Below are 6023 nucleotides of genomic sequence, written 5' to 3'. Positions count from 1 at the left end.
GAGAAAAAATGAAATATGGCCTTTTGTAGCAACGTGGATGGAACTGGAGAGTGTGATGCTAAGTGAAATAAGCCATACAGAGAAAGACAGATACCATATGGTTTCACTCTTATGTGGATCCTGAGAAACTGAACAGGAACCCATGGGGGAGGGGAAGGAAAAAAAAAAAAAGAGGTTAGAATGGGAGAGAGCCAAAGCATAAGAGACTTAAAAACTGAGAACAAACTGAGGGTTGATGGGGGGTGGGAGGGAGGAGAGGGTGGGTGATGGGTATTGAGGAGGGCACCTTTTGGGATGAGCACTGGGTGTTGTATGGAAACCAATTTGTCAATAAATTTCATAAAAAATAAATAAATAAATAAATAAATAAATAAACATTAAAAAAATTAAAAAAAAAAAGAAGAACTTTGGCTGGATCTCACTTCCCTGTTTCACATTATAAACATACATTTTCCTTCCCACTTTGGTCATATTATAAAAATCTTTTCTCAATTTACACAATAATTTGGCATTGAACATTGAGAAATTCTGATGAAATACCTAACTGACTTTTCAAATGTGTGATAAAATGCAGTCTTATTTGCAAAGACATGAACATGTTCCCATTTTGATTTCTTCATTCCAGAAGAGCATTCTGATTTCATTTCTTTACTGAGTATGGTCTTTGGGTTTAAGATTCTGTATGATCTTTTCATTTGTTCCAATGCCAATAAATCTCCTTTCATTGAACTAGAAACCAGTGATTTCAGTCTGCAAATTAGCTCTGTAAAATCACAAAACATTGGAGAAAAAATTGTTGCAAATAGGAGAACAAGATCATATACTCGAGTGGTACTCCTCCTCCACCTTGACAAACATTTTATTGCTACCCTTAACAAGCAAATAAGACAATATGCTTAGCAAATTATTGGTAATAATTTATATGCATACATGTAACGGAAGATAATGCTATCCTCCCTTCTGCATCACTCTAAGTCATTTTGGATGCAGCCATACTATCTTCTCATCCCTCCACCCCCAACCCCAGGTCAGCCGCTGGTTGCTGGCATAGGAATAGTCTACTTCCAACTCAGTCAAGTAGGAATTCAACTCACAAACATCGTGCCATTTGCACGAGTCTCACAATGACCTGACCCAAAGATGATGAGGGTTCTATTAGTGTCTTACGTATTGAGTTTGGAAAGTAGTTTCCTTGATTGTTGATTCAGAATGATTTTCAATTAAAGAGTAACTTAGTAAATTTAGAAATGTTATAAAAATATAGAATGGTAAACTGTAACCTGCTCTTAAAAATGAGTAGATGTTTGGGGCGCCTGGGTGGCTCAGTGGATTAAGCATCCAACTTCCATTCAGGTCATGATCTCATGGTTTGTGGGTTCAGGCCCCACATCGGGCTCTGTGCTGACAGCTGGGAGCCTGGAGCCTGCTTCGGATTTTGTGTCTCCCTCTCTCACTGCTCCTCCCCCACTCATGCTCTGTCTCTCAAAAATAAATAAACGTTAAAAAAAATTTTTTTAAGTGAGTAGATGTCTTAAAATCTAGCAACTTAAGATATTTTTAAGTTTCCTCATAGACATATACTACCTTTTAAAACAGAAAAGTTGACACGCACACACACACACATGACTACTAATTTTTGTGAAAAAATAGTAGAAATAGAATAAATCTAGGATACATCTAGAAAAATTACACTTAAAATATCTTCCTTATGTAAGAAATGCAGTCACTGCACACTACATATCTCTGTGCACTGTGGTATATGAGATCTGGTGTAGACCTGAATTTCATGATGGAACTACTGACAAGGCTTTCTAAGTAGTCTCCTAACCTCTGGATTCTCTCCCCTCTCACCCACTCTGCACCCAGAGCATGTCAGCCTTGAACTCAGAAAACTCAGTGTTTGTATCACGCACATATCAACCACATGTTATCTATAACCTTATTGTCTGTTATTGAGGTTTACTGACATATTGTCCATACATTCATCATCATGAGCTCTTCAAGGGCTTACTCTCCTTTTAGGCCACTCCCTCCACCTTTTCATTTGGAAGAATACTTATGTGTACAATATAGACATTCAACACAACTGATAAATTCACTGTGGAAAAAATGCATTCGACCTACAATTAAGGTGTTACTCTCCTCTCTTGACCACATGTTAAAGTAGGTTTCTGACATTACAAACCATGCAAGAAAGTAATACAAACCTACAAATAAAAACCAATCACAAACCATGAAAGGATGTGCTTCTCGAATCTTAGAGAACAATTAGAAAGACTGGAATTTTAAAAACAGGGAGAATTTTTTTAAAATAAAAAGTTAACTCAGGTCTCTGGAATAAAGTAGAAATATGACCAGATGTTTGAGACACAGGATTCCTCATGCTAATGTAGGTAAAACATTTTTGAAGGTATGATTCAACACTTCATTTAAAGGTAGTAAAGGGAAAAAAATCTCCACTTCAATTGCCAACAAATTATCTATGAGTAATTGTATTACATATCAAGTTCCTGTGTAACATTTTATTATAAAATTTTTATTATAAAATCCACCAATTAATTCAATAATTAATAGAGGTTTATTGGATATCTTCTATGTAAGAGGCACTGTATTAATGCTAAGGATAGCAGGTTGACTGTTTTCTTCTACAGGACATGCAAACTAACAATTACAATCCAATATAATAGTTGCTTTAATGTTGCTCTGTACAAAGTCCTGATGGAGTGTGAAGGGGACCTGAAGTCTGTCAGGAAGAGACCGTGAAGGCTTCACAGCATTTCAGCTGAATGAGATTTTGAGGAAGAATAGGATTTTATTTGGTGGGCAGGTGGGTTAGGAGGCTCATGGTAGAAACTTTTAGTGCTCGCCCCTGTCTGGTTCTCTCTCCTTCCAGGCACAGAGAAGGATTATACTTTCCCACTCTTTTGTAGTTAGGCAGAGCTATGTAACTAATTCTGTCAGTGAGCTAGGGATAGAAGTGACACGTGACACTTCTAAGCTGAAGCATTTGATTGCTAGTGCAAAACATTCCAGGACCTTTTATCTGCTTTAACAACTAGTGAAGTTGTAAGTTATCAGAAGTTGTAGTTACCCGATGATGGAAACTGTCAGCCTGGGTGCCTGAGTGACTTTGTGGAGCAGAACCATGATGACATTATGACATGGACAAGAAATAAATTGTGTGCTAAGACATTAAAATTTGGGGACTGTTTTGTTATTTCAGCATTGCAGACAGGGGTCAAGCATTTAAAAATAAAAGAAAGGAAGAATGAACCAGTTTCCCATGCAAAAGAATTTGTGCCTTCCAGGAAGTGGAATAGAGCTCCACATTCCTGAAGTGTGGGCTGTGCACAGTGACTTCCTTCCAAAGAATACAGCATAGAAAGGAGTGGGGAGGAGAGATTAATTTTGCAGTGGAGAAACCTAACAAATTCTACTTTGGCCAGTGGATCGAGATTAATATTAACAGTGATAGGTTATGCTGATAGCATGCACCCTAGATATGATGTGAAAATTGTACATTCCCTCTGTGGTCTTCCTCTCCAAAATACGTAACCCTAAGCCTAATAATGAGGAAAACGTCCCAATTAAGTCCCAATTAATGGATATTCTATAAAATATCTGACCAATACTCATCAAAATTGTCTAGGTCACCAAAAACAACGAAAGTTTGAGAAATTATTACAGCCAAAAGGAACCAAAAGAGATATTACATGTAACATATATGTAACATAGTACCCTGGATAGGATCTGGGAAAAGAAGAAGGGTATTTGGTAAAAATAAAGAAATCTGAATAAAGTAGGAACTTTATTTAATAATAACATATCAACATTGGCTCATTAATTGTCACAAGTGTACCATACTGATGTAAGATGTTAATAATGGGGTTGAGTGGGTATGGGGTATACTGAAACTGTCTGTACTATCTTGCAATTTTTATATAAATCTCATACTATTCCAAAATAAAGTTGATTGTTTTAATAAGGAGTAAGATAGAACATGGTGTGTTCTGTAAATTCCTTTTATTTTTTTAAGTTTATTTTGTGTGTGCGTGAGAGAGAGAGAGAGAGAGAGCACGACCACAAGTGAGGGAGGGGCAGAGAGAGAAGGAGAGACAGAATCCCAAGCAGGCTCAGCACCATCAGCGCAGAGCCGGATGTGGGGCTCTAACTCACGAACTGTGAGATCATGACTGGAGCTGAGATCAAGAGTTGGATGCTTAACCAACCCAGACGCCCCTGGAAATTTATTTATTTATTTTAAATTGTTTTAATGTTTATTTATTTTCAAGAAAGAGAGACAGAGAGACAGACCACAAGTGGGGGAGGGGCAGAAAGAGAGGGAGACACAGAATCCAAAGTAGGCTCCAGGCTCTGAGCTGTCAGCACAAAGCCCAATGTAGGGCCCAAACTCACGAACCGTGAGATCATGTTCTGAGCCTAAGGTGGATGCTTAACTGACTGAGACACTCAGGATCCCCTGGAAATTTCTTTAAATTGAGGAGTGAAGTGAAGGGTTTCGGTAGGTAAGCAAAAGATCTTTTATGCTATTCAAAGGCCAGGTGAGAAATCTCTAGTAAATCTATGGATAGGCTTCAGGAGTATTGCAAAATCTCTGAAATTTTATGAAATTATATTGTGTATATGTATGTTGTTCTCAGAAGAAAGTCAAAAACTTTATTATTCATTTGTTCTTAAAGGGAAAAGGACCTAAAATATGTTAATAATCCTCACTGAAGACAGTGTAGAAACTCTGAAATATTCTGAGCAAGAAAACTGACACAATTATATTTTTTGCATAAATCACTTTTTGGTAGTACAGACTAAGGTGATAGTGTGTGCATGTATTTGAAGAAGAAAGGCAGGAATAAAGGCAAGATGATAATAAAGACAGTGACCTTCAAACGTTTTGATTGTGGTCCACTTCGCATGAGGGAGAAATGATCCTATAACTTACCTTACCATACCACTGTCACTTTCCTGAGGAAGAAGAACTGAGTCATTAGGATGAAATGTCATGTTTTCAAAAACCAAAACTTGATGGAATGATCTATATCTATCTATCTACCTATCTATCCATCCAGATATAGATATATATCTACTTTAGCATTCAGGTTGTAAGTGTGCATCGTTAGTTCATAAAAATGAAAAAAAAAGTTCAAGTTCAGTTTTGATCAATTCATACTCTTAGGAGGACTGTGGACTGCAAATCATTCTTTGAGAGACTGCTGTTACAATCTACAAGAGAAATAATGAGACCAAGAGAGAAGAAGGTAGGAGGTACAGAGTAGAAGGGACACATAAGACATACCAAGGGATCAAAATCAGCAGTTTTTTGATTGCTTGGATGAGGAGATATAAGGCAGAGGGGAAAAGCTAACTTGATTTTTTGGTTCCTGGTGAACCATTTATGGGGAATGCAGGGTGGCGGATAAACCTGGAGGAGGATAGAGTGGGTAGGAGATGATGAGTCTATTTTGAATGTTTGAGATCCCAAGTGGATACACCTGGTAGGCAACTGGATCCTGGGATCTTCCAGTTCAGCAAAGGGGGTCTGGGCTGGAGCTCTAAGTTCCTAACTTAGGGAAGTGAAACATTCATATCGTAGTTTGATTTCTCTATCATTTACAATAATAAATAGGAATTCCAGTTTTTGAAAGAAATTTGATAATACATCTTAAAATAAAATAGACAATGAGGATGAGGGAGGGAAGAAGTAGAGCCAATTAAGAATCCCTGAGAGGGGCGCCTGGGTGGCGCAGTCGGTTAAGCGTCCGACTTCAGCCAGGTCACGATCTCGTGAGTTCGAGCCCCGCGTCAGGCTCTGGGCTGATGGCTCAGAGCCTGGAGCTTGTTTCCGATTCTGTGTCTCCCTCTCTCTCTGCCCCTCCCCGTTCATGCTCTGTCTCTCTCTGTCCCAAAAATAAATAAATGTTGAAAAAAAAATTAAAAAAAAAAAAAGAATCCCTGAGATATGGCAAGAGCATCTACATATTTATGATGAGAAATTCTTGCTGAATGAA

This window comes from Prionailurus bengalensis, chromosome B4 (genome assembly GCF_016509475.1).
Source record: "Prionailurus bengalensis isolate Pbe53 chromosome B4, Fcat_Pben_1.1_paternal_pri, whole genome shotgun sequence".
In the NCBI taxonomy this organism is placed as follows: domain Eukaryota; kingdom Metazoa; phylum Chordata; class Mammalia; order Carnivora; family Felidae; genus Prionailurus; species Prionailurus bengalensis.
This window is presented reverse-complemented; position numbering follows the sequence as displayed.